Source organism: Ixodes scapularis, unplaced genomic scaffold (genome assembly GCF_016920785.2).
Source record: "Ixodes scapularis isolate PalLabHiFi unplaced genomic scaffold, ASM1692078v2 PGA_scaffold10__122_contigs__length_95168666, whole genome shotgun sequence".
NCBI lineage: Eukaryota > Metazoa > Arthropoda > Arachnida > Ixodida > Ixodidae > Ixodes > Ixodes scapularis.
Window position 1 is genome coordinate 4,086,739 of NW_024609836.1, and position 17,372 is coordinate 4,104,110.

General features: G+C 46.3%; 1 pseudogene; it reads right to left on the bottom strand.

The window, feature by feature from the left end:
• Positions 1-13,247: 13,247 nt before the first annotated feature.
• Positions 13,248-15,340, bottom strand: LOC120840923 (annotated as a pseudogene).
• Between the last annotated feature and the right edge of the window lie 2,032 nt (positions 15,341-17,372).

Below are 17,372 nucleotides of genomic sequence, written 5' to 3' on the forward strand. Positions count from 1 at the left end.
ATTTCTTTAAAAAAACCTGATGCAAAAGTACCAAGGTACCATAAGTGAACAATTAAAATTTTTAACTTTTCAATTATTTTAATTTTTTTCTTACAGTTTAAAAACAGTATTTTGAAATACAATAATTAAATATAATTTTATACTTATTTTTCTTAACCATGCTAATTTTTATAAAAATTAAAATGGTAAAGAAAATTGTTTACTGCGTTTAAATTCATTCGCAGGTTGCGAATGAATTCAAACTCAATAAACAAGATTATTTGCCATGGCCTAGAAGGTACGGTTTTCCGTTCAATGTACAGTCTCTCTTGCATACATATTTTTGTAGCATCACTCTTTTGCTTACTTAAGCTCGGCGCGTTTATATACGCACAACGAAGAGCCCGTCAGTGCCGTAGGTAGCATACGGGTGCCAGTGAACAAGCTCTGCCTGGATGGATGGATGGATGAATACGGCTGAGCCCTTTGGATCGGGCGGTAGCTTACGCCACCTAGCCATTTTGTTTTACCATTTAAGCTTAGAATATTTAAATGTGAAATCTATATTCACTCCGCAGTGCAAAGAAAGTGAGGCTATGAAACCCCCTTGCCATCAGTGGATAAGAAAATACCTAGTTTTCTCTCGATTTCTGCCACCATTCACTTAATCTTTGCTTGGTAATCTCTACAGTCTTGAAATCCACTCTCCCTTCGCTGTCTCTAAAACCCAATGACTTTATTAAATCTATGTTGTCTTCGGTAGGCATAGGGTGAAGCCCTTTATAGTAGAGTATCAAGTGCTCAGCCGTCTCGTCCTCCTCTCCACAAGCAGTGCACACTGTATCAATTTCCTGGTACTTCACTCTGTATGTTCTGGTTCGCAGAACACCCGTTCTTGCCTCAAACAGCAATGAGCTTCCCCTAGAATTGTCATAAATGCTTTCTTTGGCAATAACTCTTTTGTTTAATCTATAGCTTTCCAGAGCCGTCTTTGTCTGCATTCCCTCTAGCCACCAATCTCTTTCTGTGGCCTTAACTTTCTTCTTAACTGAGACTTGCTCTTCCGTATCTTCGCTATAGCCCAAAAACTTTCCTCTTAATTTCCTAGTGCGCTGTCTCCACTTTGTGTCTACACTCCTCATGTATAAATAGCTGAAAACCTTTCGTGCCCATTGCTCCCCGTCCATTTGCCTCAACCTATCCTCAAATTCTACCTTGCTCACAGCTTCCCTGCTCTCAAATGATGCCCATCCCATGTCTCCTTGTACTCCCTGGTTTGGCGTTTTGCAATGTGCCCCCAAAGCCAGTCTACCTACTCCGCGCTGTTTTATTTCTAGTCTCGCATGCACTTCGGATTTCATGCATAGTACTGCGTTTCCAAAAGTCAAGCCAGGCACCATGACCCCTTTCCAAATCTCTCTCACCACCTCATACCTGTTGTAATTCCAAAGTGCTCTATTTTTCATTACAGCTGCGTTTCTGTTGCCCTTACCTATTATATACTTTTCATGGTCTCTGAGATATTCTGCACCATCGCATATCCATACTCCTAAATACTTGTATTTACTAGCTCTCTCAACTGTAATATTCTGTATCTTCAGCCTCTCAACTTCATCCTCGTTAAAAATCATGACTGCAGATTTTTCGCTACTGAATTCTAAACCTAATTCCTCTCCTTCCCTACCACAGATGCTCATTAATTCCTGCAACTCTGTCCTGTTGTTAGCTATTAGTACAATATCATCCGCATACATCAATCCCGGTAAGGATTGCTGAATTTTTTGGCCTAGCTTACTGTAAGAAAGGTTGAACCCAAGCCCACTCTTCTCTAGTCTATCCTCCAATCCTCTCAGATACAACATAAACAGCAAAGGCGATAACGGGCACCCCTGCCTAAGGCCTCGTCTTATTTCTATTTTCCCTGTCGCCTTTCCTTCCCATGTTATAATCACCTTGTTATCTTTGTAAATGTTCCTTAATAGTGCTGTTAGTCCTTCATCTAGGTTTAAGTGCCTGTTCTGGGAAGGCAGCGCCGCCTGGTGGCGACTGTGCGAACTGGGCGCGACGGTTTCGATTCAATTCGATTCAATTCATTTATTTACTCCCATTTTTACATATGGGTGACGGAGACAGGGAAAAAAGCTGCAAAATGTGCAGCTTGACAAAGCCCCTGCCCCCTATCGGCAGATCGGCAGACAGGAAACGTTAACAGAAACATTTTAAAGGCGAAAAAACAAAACAGGCAGTTCTATGCAGGAGAAAAAAGTTTAAAAGTTAGAAGTGAATATTGTGCGTATTGTTTTCTTATTTAGTGCATCAAGACAGACATGGTGGTCTCTTAAAAAGTTCAGTAATATTGGCAATGTATGCTGTAACATTTGAAGCCCATAATTTGTTCTAGGACGAGGTACTCTCAGGGACCCGGCGCTACGTACTCCGTATACCGTATTTTTAACACTTAGTCTAGAAAACCGCAGCAATGGGTGGTTAAAATACTTAAAGGATGCCGCGTATACTGTCACAAGCTTATATTTGTAATATTCTTGTATTTTTATTACTTTATGCTTACAGAAAAGTGGATCGGTGTGTGCGTAATACGACGCATTGGCTACGACTCGAATTGCTCTCTTCTGCAATAAAAAAAGTTGATTAAGGTTTGTACTGGTCGTGGTTGCCCACACCAGGTTACAGTAGGATATACGAGAATGGAACAATGCATTATAAATTAAGAGTTTAATACTAGATGGTAATGTATGGCGATGCTTATATAGAATTCCTACGATATTTGAAAGCTTAAGTGTAAGATTTTGAATATAGGAGTCCCATAACATATGTTCATGAAAAATTATGCCTAAAGTTTTAACAGTGCTTGCAAATTCAATTTCCGAAGAATTCAACATTAACTTTACATTAGGATTGCACACTCTACCTTTTGATTTAAAGATGACGGCTTTTGTTTTGGTTTCATTTATTTTTAGGGAGTTTGAGACAGTCCATGAACTAAGCTTTTGCAGACATGTGTTTGCATCGGCTATCATTATATCAATATTGTTCCCTGAAAAAAATGTACTAGTATCGTCGGCATACATGACAAATGAGGCGTTACTTGCAATAGCGACTACATCATTTATAAATAAATTAAAAAGCAGTGGCCCCAAGACACTACCTTGAGGTACCCCTGTTCGGACTGCTTTGAGCATAGAAGAAAAACCATTAGTTTCAACTGTTTGCATCCGACCGCTTAAGTAACTTTCAATTAAAACAAGAGAATGCTTTCGAATGCCATATAAATTTAATTTTTTAAATATAATTTTATGATTTATCCGGTCGAAAGCTTTTGAAAAATCGATAAATATCCCCAACGTTAAGAGTTTGTTTTCTATATTATTTAGAATAATTTTTTTTGCTGTAGAAGAGCTAGTTCAGTAGAGCGGCCTTTTCGAAAGCCATATTGAAAATCAGTAAATATAAAATTTTTTTCACAAAAATTGTTAAGTCTAGCGTGTATAATCTTCTCTAAGCCCTTAGAAAAAACGGGTAAGACTGAAATTGGTCTGTAATTGGACATGTCATTTCTATCTCCAGACTTATATAAAACATACACCTTCGCAATCTGCATACCCCTTGGAAAAACGCCAGTCGAGAGCGACAAATTAAAAATATGTGTGAGGTACGGCGTAATGATGTCAATCACATATTTTACCGGCTGTACCTGTATACCATTAAAATCAACACATTTACTGTTTTTGAGGTTTAAAAACACCGAACGTACTTCACACTCATCAGTAGGAAATAAGAAGCAGTTTTCTGCTATGCGTTAAGTTAAACAACGATCACCACTTTGTAACTGAACAGGGGAAAATAGATTCGTAAGATGGTCATTAAATTTATTTGCTAACTCTACTCCACTGAAAGTTCTACCATTTATTACAAGTTCTTTGATAGCGTTTGCTTTACCGTTACGATCTAGGATATTATTAACTTTTTTCCAGATAACGTCACTTCTATTTCCATTATAAAACATTTTATAGTAATATGCACTTTTCGCTTTTCTTAACATACTAGTTACTTCATTCCGACACTTTTAAACATTTTAAGCATATCCAGGTCTTTCGTCCGCACGAAACGCTCATAAAGCTTGTTTTTATTTGTTATCATTTTTAGTATATCTCTGGTAATCCACGGTTTTCTAGACTTTTTGTGTGGCGTTATTTTTCGAAGTTTAAAACATTCTTTATATAATAGACAAAATGTATTAATAAACCAATCATACGCTTCATCGGCCGAATCCATTGAGAGTATTCCGTCCCAGTTTTGAGATTCCACACGGTGTCTAAACATACCTAGCGTTTCCGCGTTAACAACCGGAGAAAAAAATGCACTATTATGACACGGTTTTTCTAAGTTTTCGAAATCAGAAAAAATATAAATTGGAAAATGATCACTGACATCAGAGCACACAACACCCGCGGTAATCCGGGTCAGAGGTATATTTGTAATAAATAAGTCAAGAACCGTTTCACTACGTGACGTCAATCGAGTAGGATGCGTGATCACGTTAGAAAAACCGTAAGATTGAAACAAAGAAGAAAACTCAACTTGACAAGCGGTAGCACAACTCATATCTATATTAAAATCACCACCCAAAATTAAACTGTAACCGTTTTCACCAACTAACTGAAATACTCTTTCGAGAAATCTCCAAAAATCAGATAAATCACCATTTGGAGGTCTATTCAATACTGCAAGTAGAGTGTTTCCGAGTTTCACACATAGGGATTCGTAATTTTTAGTCATAGAAGTAATGTCCGTCATGAGACTGCACTGAGTATCTTTTCTTACATACATGGCTATTCTGCCACCGCGCCTTGAGCAGCGATTTAAATAAAATGTCGAATAATTATCAAAGTTCAAAACATCTGATTCTTGCATAAACCACGTCTCGGTCAGCATTAGCACGTCAAAAGAAAATCCGAAGTCATTAAGAAGAATGCCAAGCTCATCGCCTTTATTACGTGCCGAACGTACGTTTAAATGAAAAACAGAAAATGGTTTTACTTTCTTGTTATCAAAAACCCTTCCCAAATCGGAAGGAAAGCAGACGTCTAAGTTGGTCATCTTCACAGAAACAAAACAAGAACACATAAACGCCTCAGCCTACCTTATCTACAGTCTGTCAAGGTCATCTCTGTCCTTTATCGGAATGGCACGCATGCCTGCAGACTTTCGAACAAAAACCTTTCCATTCCCGTACCACGCGAAAGCGTAGCTTTTTTCTTTAGCCATGTCTTTTGTGGCCCGAAGAAGTTCTCTGTTGAAACGAGTGAGGTTTTCTTGAATAAATATACGTGGGGTAACGTCCTTTAGAGTGCTTCTTTTCTTCAGCCATATGTCTTTGGTGTCTTGTCTAACAAAGTGAATTATAATTCCGGGAACGTGGTCTTTCCTTGCCGGCAACCTGTGTACAGTTACAACGTCGGAAACCTCTAGGTGAGGAACCTCTATTTTGTCAGCAACTTTATTTAGCTCGGTAATCAAGTCCTCATTTTCCGTCACCGGGATGCCGTGAATCTCTATATTCAAACGCCTGCTTCGGAATTCTAGGTCATTTACTTCTTTCTGGAGTTCACCGTTTACTACTCTGCTCATTTTTTCTCTTTCCTCCAAGTCTGTTACCCTTTTTCTCAGTTCTTTGATTTCAGCTTCTTGGTGTTTGATTTTCTTTTCGAACTCATCGAATTGCTTCGACAGAAACTGGACAGACAATTCCATACTGTCTACTTTTTCTCTAAGCAGAGGGAGACTGTCCAGCTTCTGGTTGATGGATGCAAGTAAAGATTTCACATCAAGTCCAGGTTCCTCATCCTCACTGTTATTAGCACGCTGTCCGGCGCCTCTACAAGGAGGACACCGCCATGTCGACTTTGCCGCTTCACTTTTCCCATTAAAGGATTTCTTTTTTATGCCGGCGCATTTCCCGAAATGGTACCTGCACGCGCACATGCTACATTCCACAGGCCCGCCATCCTCAAGGAACGGTACCTGACAGGATGAACAGGCGTCAGACATCGTTCACACAACACGAGGAAACACAACACAAGACGTTACTGCAGTCTCAGCGGCAGCGGCAGCAGTGACAGCATGGATTCGGTCAAGATGAAAGAATAAAGAAGTTTACCAACCTGCAATAGGCGTGTTGTTCGGTTAGCAGTGTTGACAAGACGCTGCCGCCGCTGCCAAATGACTAGCACGGAGAAAACCGCCGCTTATCTTGCCTCGACGCCCAAAAACTGCGCTTGCGCAGACAAAGTTCGCCACGGTTTCCAAAATGGCTGGCACTGTAGCGCAGGGTCAATGATGACGGGGCAGGAGATGGTCCTCGAAATCAGCAGCGTCGAAGAATGTAGACGACGGCGAAAAGCTGGCACAGGCCTCCGAATCGGCAACTGCAATAGGCGTGTTGTTCGGTTAGCAGTGTTGACAAGACGCTGCCGCCGCAGGCACAGAAAGTATATAGGAGGCTATGGCTAAAGTGTCTTTCGGTGAAACGTGGGCGTTCGCTAAAACGTCATTCGATCAAGTAAGTGCCTCCCCGGTTTTCTCGACCTGTCCCAACTTGTTCCCCATGACCGGTTTCTCCGCGCCCTCTCTACTCTTTCGTCTTGTCCCCCTCATCCTCTCCCCGGGCAGTGACTGTTTACGCGGTTTACGACCTCCGAAGCGGCCTCCCCGCGTCACGTGTCGTGTACCTCGCCCCCGCGAACGTCACAAAACCATGTGGTTCAATATGACGTGACATGACTCTGACGACGCGAGACCAATGTTGCCTAGCACAACCAAAATTTCGGTTTCGGTATCTGCTGGTGTTTAAATTAACGTTTTACGAATCCGGAAACGCAGAGCGTTTTAGTAGTGCTTTGGGAAGTGGAATCACACGGAAGCCTAATTTTTTTTGGAATTGAACGGAGTTGCCCTTCAAAGGAGGGAACAGCTCGGGCGTTTTCGCTCTCATTCTACTCGTGACAACGCAATGCCTTGCGGTGATGATTTTACCGGTTTTTACATCTATCACTTGTGCTCATCTCTTTTAGTGATGACTGTACCTTCCCAATCAGTTAGCGAGAACACGGAACCCCGTTGCACTGGGTGATATTAGAGCGCTCTGTCTGTCTATGCTGGAAAAAGCGATGGAGAAACTTCATCGTGACGTCGCCGGTGGGAGGAGCCTAATCTCAATCGGCGGCGAACTCAACTGGCAGGGAACTTCACCACGGCGCGTTGATGACGTCGACGGAGAGTGGCGATTGAGTTGAAACTTCATCGGGATTTGTCCCCAAAATATGTCCCTAGAGGGAAATGCGCAACGCCGCATCGAAGGGTCTTGTAAAAGCAACATTTTTAACTTATGAAAATGTAGAATGCGGTACCATTCAAATAAAATTACCGGTGTCAAGTCTAGCTCGCATCAATTATTTCTTTTTATATAATTGAAACAATTTAGATGATCGCAATGCGTGAGCTGCATCACGATCGTGATGAATCGTCATGGCCGACGGTGGGTGTCGCGCGTAAAGTGCTCGTGTGTCTGTACGAAGATTTGCCTCACTTTTGAAATTTTTGCTGTCAAGTCCGGCTTTTTCAAAGGTGGTCACGTCGTGATTGCCACTCGGCAGTCTGTTGGAGGACGTTGACCAAGTGTTCTCGCTGAACTCGAGGAGTAGGACAGAATCTTGGCCGATATGAGAAAGGTTCCTCGCAAAGACACGGAAGAAGGCCCATGATTTCGAGGGCGGACGCGCCTCGTCCGTCGCCACACGGCATCTCGGCTGCAGTGTCAGTAAGTGCATGGCATCTCAATGCGCGGTTTTAGCGTACCGTTGCCGTGCGCAGCAAAACTGCTACTGGGAGCTCGCGCTGTAACTTTAAAGCATGCTTTTCAGCGCGCTTAAAGCCTTACCAGCCGTACCGTGGCCACCGCAGAACACGGTAACGGTCTCCTAAAACTGGCTACTTGTAGTAAACAGACACCGTGTTGTTTCTGGTCTTATTGACTTTGCACGACTATGCTGCCTCGTGATGTTTCTTTGAAAGCTCAGATCGTAGCGCTCAAACTGACGAGTTAATTTCTCTAGAGCTGTGCATGAGGCACTCCGATACCTGAATTCTAAACTGTAGGCAATGGGCAATACATTAATGCACCACCAGAAAGGCTGCCAATTTGTTGTGCGTTAACTTGTGTTTGATTGGATGATGCAGGACTCATCTGCTGTGGCCAAAGGTGCTAGTGAGGACCCAGCACAGATGGCAGCTCCACCACCACCAAATGGTAGGTATAAAAACAAGTCTGGATTCATCTCCATAATACGTGGTTTGCGCCTGTGTCAGGACATGTATTATGCATGAGTGCCGTCGGTAGCCTCATGCTGGTCGCCATTGATGTTGTGGGGTTGCAGCTTTGCTACACTGTGATCATGGTGAACTGCACTGGCTCCAGTGGCCCAAAGTGACAGCTTTTGTGCCCATCTCAGCAATTGCACAAAAGTGTGAACATGACCTGCACTGTGCATAACTATGAGGAAGGTAGAAGATGCTGTCATTAACATATTGTGCCTGCTCGGTAGCTCCCAAGGTGGCTGTAGGTCCAACCGTGTTGATGTTTCTAGCAAGGTGACACCTCAGCAAGACTCACAAAAACTTAAGTGTACACATGGTGCAGAGATAATCCACGCATGGTTACTCGGGTTTTGTGTCGGACAAGACACAGATTTAATTAATGAGACTGTCAGTTAGTAAAAAGACTGTTCCTCCGGTCCTGTTTCCCAACAGCAACCTGCTTCCACCAAACATTCCCGGCAGCACCACATCTAGCCACCGCCCTGAAATTGAAAAGGGAATGACACTAAGACAAAACTGGCCCACCAATTCCAAAACCGGTGTCTGCTATTTATATAAAAAGTCCACTTCCAAAAATATTTGCTGCAAAGGGTTGTGGAAGCAGGACGCACCTGACTGGGCATTGCCTGTCGAATTCGGCAAAATTATTGGCATGCAGTTTTGTATACTTCTCTTAATTTTTTGCACTCAGCTATTCACATCCTCCACTTTTGGCTAGATATCACAATCTGTCACAGTTGAGAGTAAGTAGCAGATGGTTCTCGCCACCACACAGAGCAATATTTTCTGCGTACTGAACTGGACAAACACGGACAAACTTTGTCATCATCACTTGACGGTTTAAGCTTCTGCCTAGGCTTAGCCCAAATGCCTGCACTAGCACATATTTCCCCGCACGTCTCCGAGCAAGCGCGCCTATGTCCGAATGGTTCTCATGCTTGGTTCTCACACAAAGGGCCAAGGTTCGATTTCTGGCCGCGCATGCACCTTTTTGTTAATGTCCCGCACCTCCACCAAAATATCACGAATGACAGATGATCAGGTGATGAATGAACAGAAACTAAACGTTTAATTTGGCAAACTTATGCCGAAAACAAAAATACAAAGAGTAGCATCACACGCATCGAAGGTCGGCGGAGTAGCGAGATCGAGCGCAAGAGCGAGAGACTCTCTGTATCGCCACGCAGTGCCTCTCATGTACATGCGTGGACTTCTAGAACAATCGGCATAGAACGTTCGGTGCGTAGACCATTTTGACTTTGAAGAAGCAACGGAATTCTTGAATTAAACCAGAATCCAATATTTACAGAAATAACAAAAAGGTGCATAGGCGGCCAGGCATCATACCTCAGTCCTTTGTGTGCAAGCTAAGCACGATAACAATTCGGCCACGGGCAAGCTTGCTCGGAGACGTGCATGGCAATATGAGCACCCTCTGCCATTAACCACATCTGACATTTACCAAGTAGTGGTCACGAACACGGTGCCCTTGGAAGTACTCAAAATTCTATTCTTTTATACTGACATGACATTACCTGCAAACCATGCATGCGTGCTACTGAAACTGTGTCATGTCAGCTGTGCACCAGTCATCAGGTAGAGCTGCAGTGAAAAAAGATAAGCACAAGCGGCCAACGACCGGAGCTGCAAAATCGCGACACACGGTGGTGGCCGGCACAAAGCAGCCCATCCTAAAGCTTGCCTTTCGAGAGCTGTCTGATCCCTCAATCTTCTGGCAGCCACCCACACGTTCAGACATGGAACATGACTGGCACCTGCTTTCGGCGCGCTCGGGAACAATGGCACTGCCTGTCGCGATTTTGCTACTCCGGTCATCGGTCACTTGTGCTAATCTTTTTGAGCTGCAGCTGTACACTGCCACCCTGGATGATGAGGGCCTGAACTGCCCCCAGCTGCACTGTTTAGGACCTCTCGCCCACTCAGCAGGAGCAGCTGGTGGCATTGCACATGCTGCTGGGCACCCAACATTGCAGTATGAGTGCCCGAGTTGCAGAGAAGTGCAGTCAAGGTTTCAAAATTGGCTGGCAAGCATTGTTTAGAGAACCGTGGAAAGAAAACCTGTGTCATATGGCACTAATGAATTATTCCAGGCCGAGTTTATTCGTCCTTGCTTTATTCAGTTACATCCAGAGCAGCTTCTGCTCACAGTCTTTGTTGTTTGCTCAACGCAATGCGGAAGAGCTGGACTTCCACAGCACCAAAACATTGACGGGAACAACAGTGAACTTGTCATTGGAAATCAGTTATGACAGACAGTTATAGCACAAAGGAAAGTGAATGCAGGACTCTTCTGTTTTCGCTCCTTTTCATTTTCGGACCTTGTATTGTGTTTCGAAGTGAATGATTTCGAACTTCTCGCTTCCATTTTTTATGTGATTGACAGAGCAGGCCTGTCTGCTGCAAAGTAATTAGATCATGCTAGGTGCACTTTACTCAAGGCTGCTTGCTTCATAGGTTGTGTGTTGTACTGGAAGACCCACAGAGCGAGTGTGCTGGTCTGAGCAGTTCCTTGGTTAGGGAGGTGCCCGCATAAAGAAAATGTCTTTCAGGAGTCTCGCATTCTCGGTATTTCCAGCACTTCATGAGAGTTCTAAAAGAAGGTTAAAGCAGTGGTATGCCATAAACTACTGCTCGCCACAGACCTGGGATTCTCTTGTTCTGTGTAATTTCTGTAACATAGTCTTTAAAAATGCTTGTTTTTATAAACACTCACCCTTTTCGTGTACTTTGTTTGCAGACTGTGGAGGGACAAGCAGCTGCACATACCCAGCAGTCATCTTCACTGACCACACTCGTGCTGCCCCTCATGGGAGTGCAGAATTTCTATCCACAATAAAACATGCTCCCTAGGCACCATTTTGCGTCTATCTTGATTTCAGTATAGCATGGAAAAAAGATTTGCAGCACTACCTTGGTCATACCCGACAAAATTGTCATACATCGAATACAAATTTTGGGTCAGGAAATCTCGGTGCAATTGTTTATGTGCCGGGACTCGTATCTTGACTTCAGATGTCGATGTATATTTCATATACAGGCAACCAGAAATTTCGCAATGAACGGTGACACGGCGGTGCAAGTTCAATCGTCCACATACCAGCAACCACAGTTAATTCTCCTTTTCTTCCTCCATGCTTTGAACAATATACTGTTAGAGCCAGAATGCTTATGCAGTCAATGGGAAACAAGATGCCACCCATGAGGAGGCCCTCTTTTATTCTCTGTTGTAATGCCTCGAGGTTTCGCTTATGCGGTTCGCATTTTTGTCAGGTTACCCTGCCAAAAACATTGTGTTAAAAAGCTTTTTCAGAAACATCAACTTATACCAAAACACCAACAGCACACGCTTGGTGCGGTGTTTCTTCAGCCCAGGCACCACAGCAATAAAAAAAAAAGGTACTTGTCATGTCTATCTATTTCTGTCTGATATGAAACACCATTTTCTGAAATACCAAACTTGTCTGCCATAGGCTAGGGGTAAGTTGTTTTGATGCGTAAGCAATTGCTTCAGACCAAAATAAGTGCCTTTGCATCAAACTACTCTCGGGGTCTATAAAAGACCCTGAGAGAATTGAATGCCGCTTGAACTGCCTGTTAGGTAGACCACTCTGCAGCCAAAGGGACTTACCGTGTCTACTTGATTTGGCAAGTTACAAAGTATGACAAAACATTGCAAGCAGATACACACAAGTATATTTCGCAGATGTGACAAGGAACAAAGCTCGTAGCTTCAAGCTCAACAGCTGCCAGGCTTCAAGTTTGAGCAGGGAGACCCTGGTAGGCAGCTCATACTTGCAGAGGCGGCCACCTCTCAAATCTTCAGCACTGCGCAGCGTGTCCTCTGCTGCCAAGGCTTACACCGTCCTCGGGGTCGGACTCTTGGGGCTCAAGGGGGAGGCCCCAAAATAGAGCTATACAAACACGCATTGTGCAGAAAGTCAAATGATGTTGCTGTGCCTAGCACCTTTGCAACCACCGGAACCTGCTTTTCAGCATCCTATTCACTGCTCTACGACAGAATCTTAAGCAAATCTTTTTGTTAAGCTTGGCCTCAGGACAGCACAGCATCCATTGGGGTTGCGAGGAATTGGTGTGCAAAAATGGCTTCAGAGTTTTGTCGCTGTCACCTGCACACAACAGTGAGGCGGTATCTGACATGAATGTTTCATAACCTTTTAGTTGTCCAAAAGCACATCAAAACTAGATAGAAATTCTATATGCTAATGCAGCCTCTACTTGGAGCTAGTAGTTGCATAGTATCCCAAAAAGGCTGAAAATGTAATAATAAAAATGTAAAAAAAAGTGGAGGTATTCCACTTGTCTTGCACAATACCCAAAATTATGCCTTCAGAGCAAAGAGGTGTCAATTGAGTTTATAATCTCTTTATTTTCCTTTCTATACAAAGGTGGGAGATGGGGCATATATATCAAACGTCAAGCTGCGTGGCTTGCAGCTTGACGAGGCGCCCTATCCAGTGTGACAGAAAAGCAGCAGAAACGTTTCAGACAACATAAGCAAAGAAAAAAATACTGTACCAGTTTGAACCATCAATCGTAAAATGAAAACGTACACAACCTGCTGCAGCAGAATAATTTCCGGATGTTGAGGCTTGAGACATTTGGATGATACACATGCAATCACGAGTAAGCTTGAATCCGTGCGACTATCTCGCACGACATTCATCACGGTGAATGAGGCACCCGTTTTCTACCGAGAGCTCCCGTGCAAGCGCATTGAGAAAATGTTCTATTCAGAGAGAGAGAGAGAAGAACTTTACTGAAAATGCCTGCAGAATCGGTTAGGCTCCCTCCACGCAGGGAGGACGAACTTTCACCGCGACGCGGCTACTACGTCAGTCTCGTGCGTTCTGCTCCTCGAGGTCTTGCTTCCTCGCTACTTCCGCGGGTCCGAGAGGGCCGCCGCCCCCTTCCTGGGGATGCTGCTCCCCTTCTCCCCGGTTTCGCTCGGTCGCTGCCTTTCTAGAGCTGCCGAGACCTGCTGGACGGCCTTGAGTTGTGTCTCTTGATCGTAGCTCCTTGTTGCAGCCGCTAGCTGCGGCGGGATCGTCGTCTTCTCGCTGGCTTCTCGCGGATTTACTTTACAGTCCCAAAGAATGTGAGCCGCGGTAGCTCTCTCCTTCGCGCACAGTCTACACACGTCACTCGCGTACACACTCGGACAGACGTGCTTTGCTAGAACCGGGGTGAGCAGGGACCCAGTCTGTAATTGTCTGTATAACACTGCCTCCTTCCTGGTAAGCCCTGAATGAGGTGGCGGCATAGCCTGTCTGTTTAGTCTATACCACTTCACTATTTCGTTGAAGGAGGTCATCTTGTCCTTGGCACTGTACCGCGACCAACACTCCGAGTCGGCCGTGTTTGCAGCTGCGCGGTTGGTTAGTCCTCGCGCGGCCGCGTTGGCCGTCTCGTTGTGGTTCGCGTTCCCGCGTTCCGACACGTCACTGCCCATGTGGGCCGGAAACCACTTGATCGCCACAGCACTTTTGCGTCCGATGTCTGCGGCCTTGCGTAGTATGCGCGCGGCCTCACTACATACCCTACCCTTGGCGTAGTTCTTCACTGCCGTTCTAGAGTCGCACAACACTGTAGTGCACCCGGGGTCGGAGACGGCCAAGGCGATGGCCACCTCTTCCGCCCGGTGCGCTTCTCGAGTCCGGACGCTCGCCGCGGTCTTCGTTGCTCCCGTCGATGCCCCGACGACCACCGCCGCGTATGCGTCGCTGCTCCCTCGATACTCCGCCGCGTCCACGTAGACGGCCCCTTCTTCTCTGGCGTGGAGGTCCACGAGAGCCCTGGCCCTCGCCAACCTTCGCTCCTTGTTGTGCTCGGGGTTCACGTTCCTCGGGATCGGGCATACCCTGAGCTTTCTGTTGATGCTATCCGGTATAGGTACGCTGGTCTGCTGCTCGTCTTCCCTCGGTTCGAGGCCAAGGTCCCGCAAAATCTGTCTTCCGGTTCTCGTTTCAGTGAGACGCTCGAGTTGCGCCGTTCTCTGTGCCTCGGCTATTTCGTCCAGCGTGTTGTGGACTCCCAACGCCATGAAGTTTTCGGTGCTCGTGCTCCCGAGAAGACCGAGTGCCGCCTTATACGTCTTGCGTATGGTGGCGTCTATCTTGTTACGTTCACTTGGCCTCCAGTTGTGGAAGGCGGCCACGTACGTTATGTGGCTGACTGCGAAGGATTGAACGAGCCTGGTCAGGCTCTCCTCCTTCATCCCCGCTCTTCTGTTGGACACCCTCTTGATGAGTCTCATTGACGCGGCCGCTTTGCCCGCGAGCTTGTTCACCGTTTCACCGTTGACTCGGTTTCGCTCGATGAGCAGCCCGAGCACTCGAATCTTCTCGACCTCCGGTATTTCTTGTCGTCCCATGATCTCGGGACGCTCGTACTTGACTTCCACATTCTTTCTTTTCCTGCCCGCTCCTTTCGGTGGAATCACCAGCAGCTCTGACTTGGCCGGAGAACAAACGAGTCCAGACCCGTCCAGCTGCTCCTCGACGGCGTTGACCGCTTCTTGCAGCGTTGTCTCGATGTGTCCGTCGCTTCCTCCCGGTACCCATAGCGTAACGTCGTCGGCGTAGATGGTGTGTCGGACTCCTGCTACTCTTTCTAGCCGGTTGGCCACCCCGATCATCACGAGATTGAAGAGTAACGGGGAGATCACCGAGCCCTGTGGGGTTCCGACGCTGCCCAGCTTCTTCTCTTCGAGCTGCAGGTCTCCCACGCAGATTTTGGTGGTCCGTTCCGTCAGGAAGTCTTTGATGTACCCGTATGTCCTCCTGCCCATGTTTAACCTGGATACTTGGGCCAGGATAGCCGAGTGCCTCACTTTATCGAAGGCGCTCTGCAAGTCCAGCCCGAGTATGGCTCTGTTGTCCTTGGTGCCCGTCATATCGTCGATGATCTCGTTCTTTAGTAAGATCATGGCGTCTTGCGTCCCGAGCTTGTTCCAAAACCCGATGATGGAATTTGGGTAGAGCTCCGATTCTTCCAGATAACGCTGCCACCTGTTCATGAGAACGTGCTCGAGGACCTTTCCCACGCACGAAGTCAGCGAGATCGGCCTGAGGTTCTCTATGTTGGGCGGCCTGCCAGGCTTGGGGATGAGAATCGTCTTGGCTGCTTTCCATTGCTTGGGCAGCCTTCCTTCTTGCCAGCACTGGTTGTAGAAGTTCGTGAGCGTTTCGATGGCCGCTTCGTTGAGGTTTTTGAGCGCTCTGTTGGTCACTCGGTCAGAACCCGCGGCGGACCTGCCATTGAGATCCTGCAGGGCAACTCTGACTTCCCACGTCTCGATGGCTCGATCTACCGTCTCGTTCTCGCTGCCTTGGTAATCCGAGTGTCTCTCCGTGGGCGTGGTCGGTAGGTACTTGGCGTCCAAGCGCCACTTGACCTCGTCCTCCCCGCGTTCGCAGATTGCCCTGTGTAGGATCCTGGCCAGGTTGTTGTGTTGGTGGCCCTTGGTCTTGGTGTCGTCGAGGAGGTGCCGCAGCATGTTCCACGTCTTGCCCTTGTGTAACTGTCCGTCGGCTTCGTTGCAGGCCTCGTTCCATTGTTGGGTGCATAGCACCTTGCAGTGGGCCTCAATCTGCCTGTTGAGCTCGGCGATCTTCTTCCTTAGACGTCGGTTGGTTCGTTGCTTCTGCCACCTCGCCTTTATGGACTGCTTGGCTTCTATCAAGTGGGACAGCCAACTGTCCATCTTGTCTATCCGTTCGTCCGTCTCCAGCTCTTTGGTGGCTTCTTCTGTCGTCTCAACGACGTTAGCCGCCCATTGCTCGATGTCCGTAATGTCCCTATTGAAAATTCCATCAAGCTACGTAATTTGGGACACTGACTGCCAGTCAGCAGCCTTGGTGGAACGTGATAGACCATCAGACGTCATCTGATGGTCCATCGGATGACGTCTGACTGCCACTGCCAAGGGAATTTCATCAACAAGGGCAGCATTTATATAAGAGTAAAGCTATACGCACTCATAAATATCGCCAAATGCCTCAATAAAACAAAAAGTTCGAGAAAAAAAAAAGCAGCACCGCGCATCGAACCCGCGACCGCATGCGTACAAATCGGACACCCTAACCACCATGCTACGCCCCACCGTTAGAGAAACTCGATTTGACTAATCGTTTTATACAAAATGCTTTGGCTGCAAATGCAGTTAAGCCGTCAGCATGTTATGCAAAGCACTCGTACATCACTCGCCGTACTTCAGTTCTACTCACCTGCCATGTAGAGTACTTTCGCGTCGTAGAACGATCCTTTTGTTCGCGCATCACCGGCCCAGTAGACCTGGTACACCCTGTCGTCTTCAACTACACCGCTTAAGTCCCTTACATCGTCGGAACTCACAACAGGCTGGGTCTTGTCGAGTAGAAATTCTACTAAAACATAAGACATTGTAAAGCCCGGGCAGGATCGACAGGTTAAACCAAGCGGGCAAACAAACCGAGTCGAGAGCGATCGTTCATGAAAGCTCGGCGAAGCCTCTATGGGCGAAGCGAAGTCGGCGAAGTGCGAAGTGTCGTGTTCGGCGCTTCCGCGGCCTTCTGATCAAGGTTGTCGGTCGGTTGCGTGTCATATCTCTAACGTCAGCGATTTTATGGGCTCACGTCCCAAAATCGTTTTCTCGTGCATAGATTACTTTTCGTATTCATAGATTTGACGAAATAGTGGTATCCGAACGAACTTTACGTCCTTTGACCGTACGTCTGTCTGCACGTCAAAGCTTTCTGACGTACAGTCAGAGACAATCGATGTACAGTCAGAATCACCACCAAGACATCCTGATGGCATTTCGCGGCGGCCGACTGCCACCAGGAAACCACCAGAAAGCCGACAAGCGGGGTCTGACTGGAGTTTGACTGTCGGTCAGAGTAACTTGTTGGCCAATCAGACATGCTCGACGTACAGTCAGGCACAGTCAGCGGTCCACTAGAAAACATTGACTGCCAAGC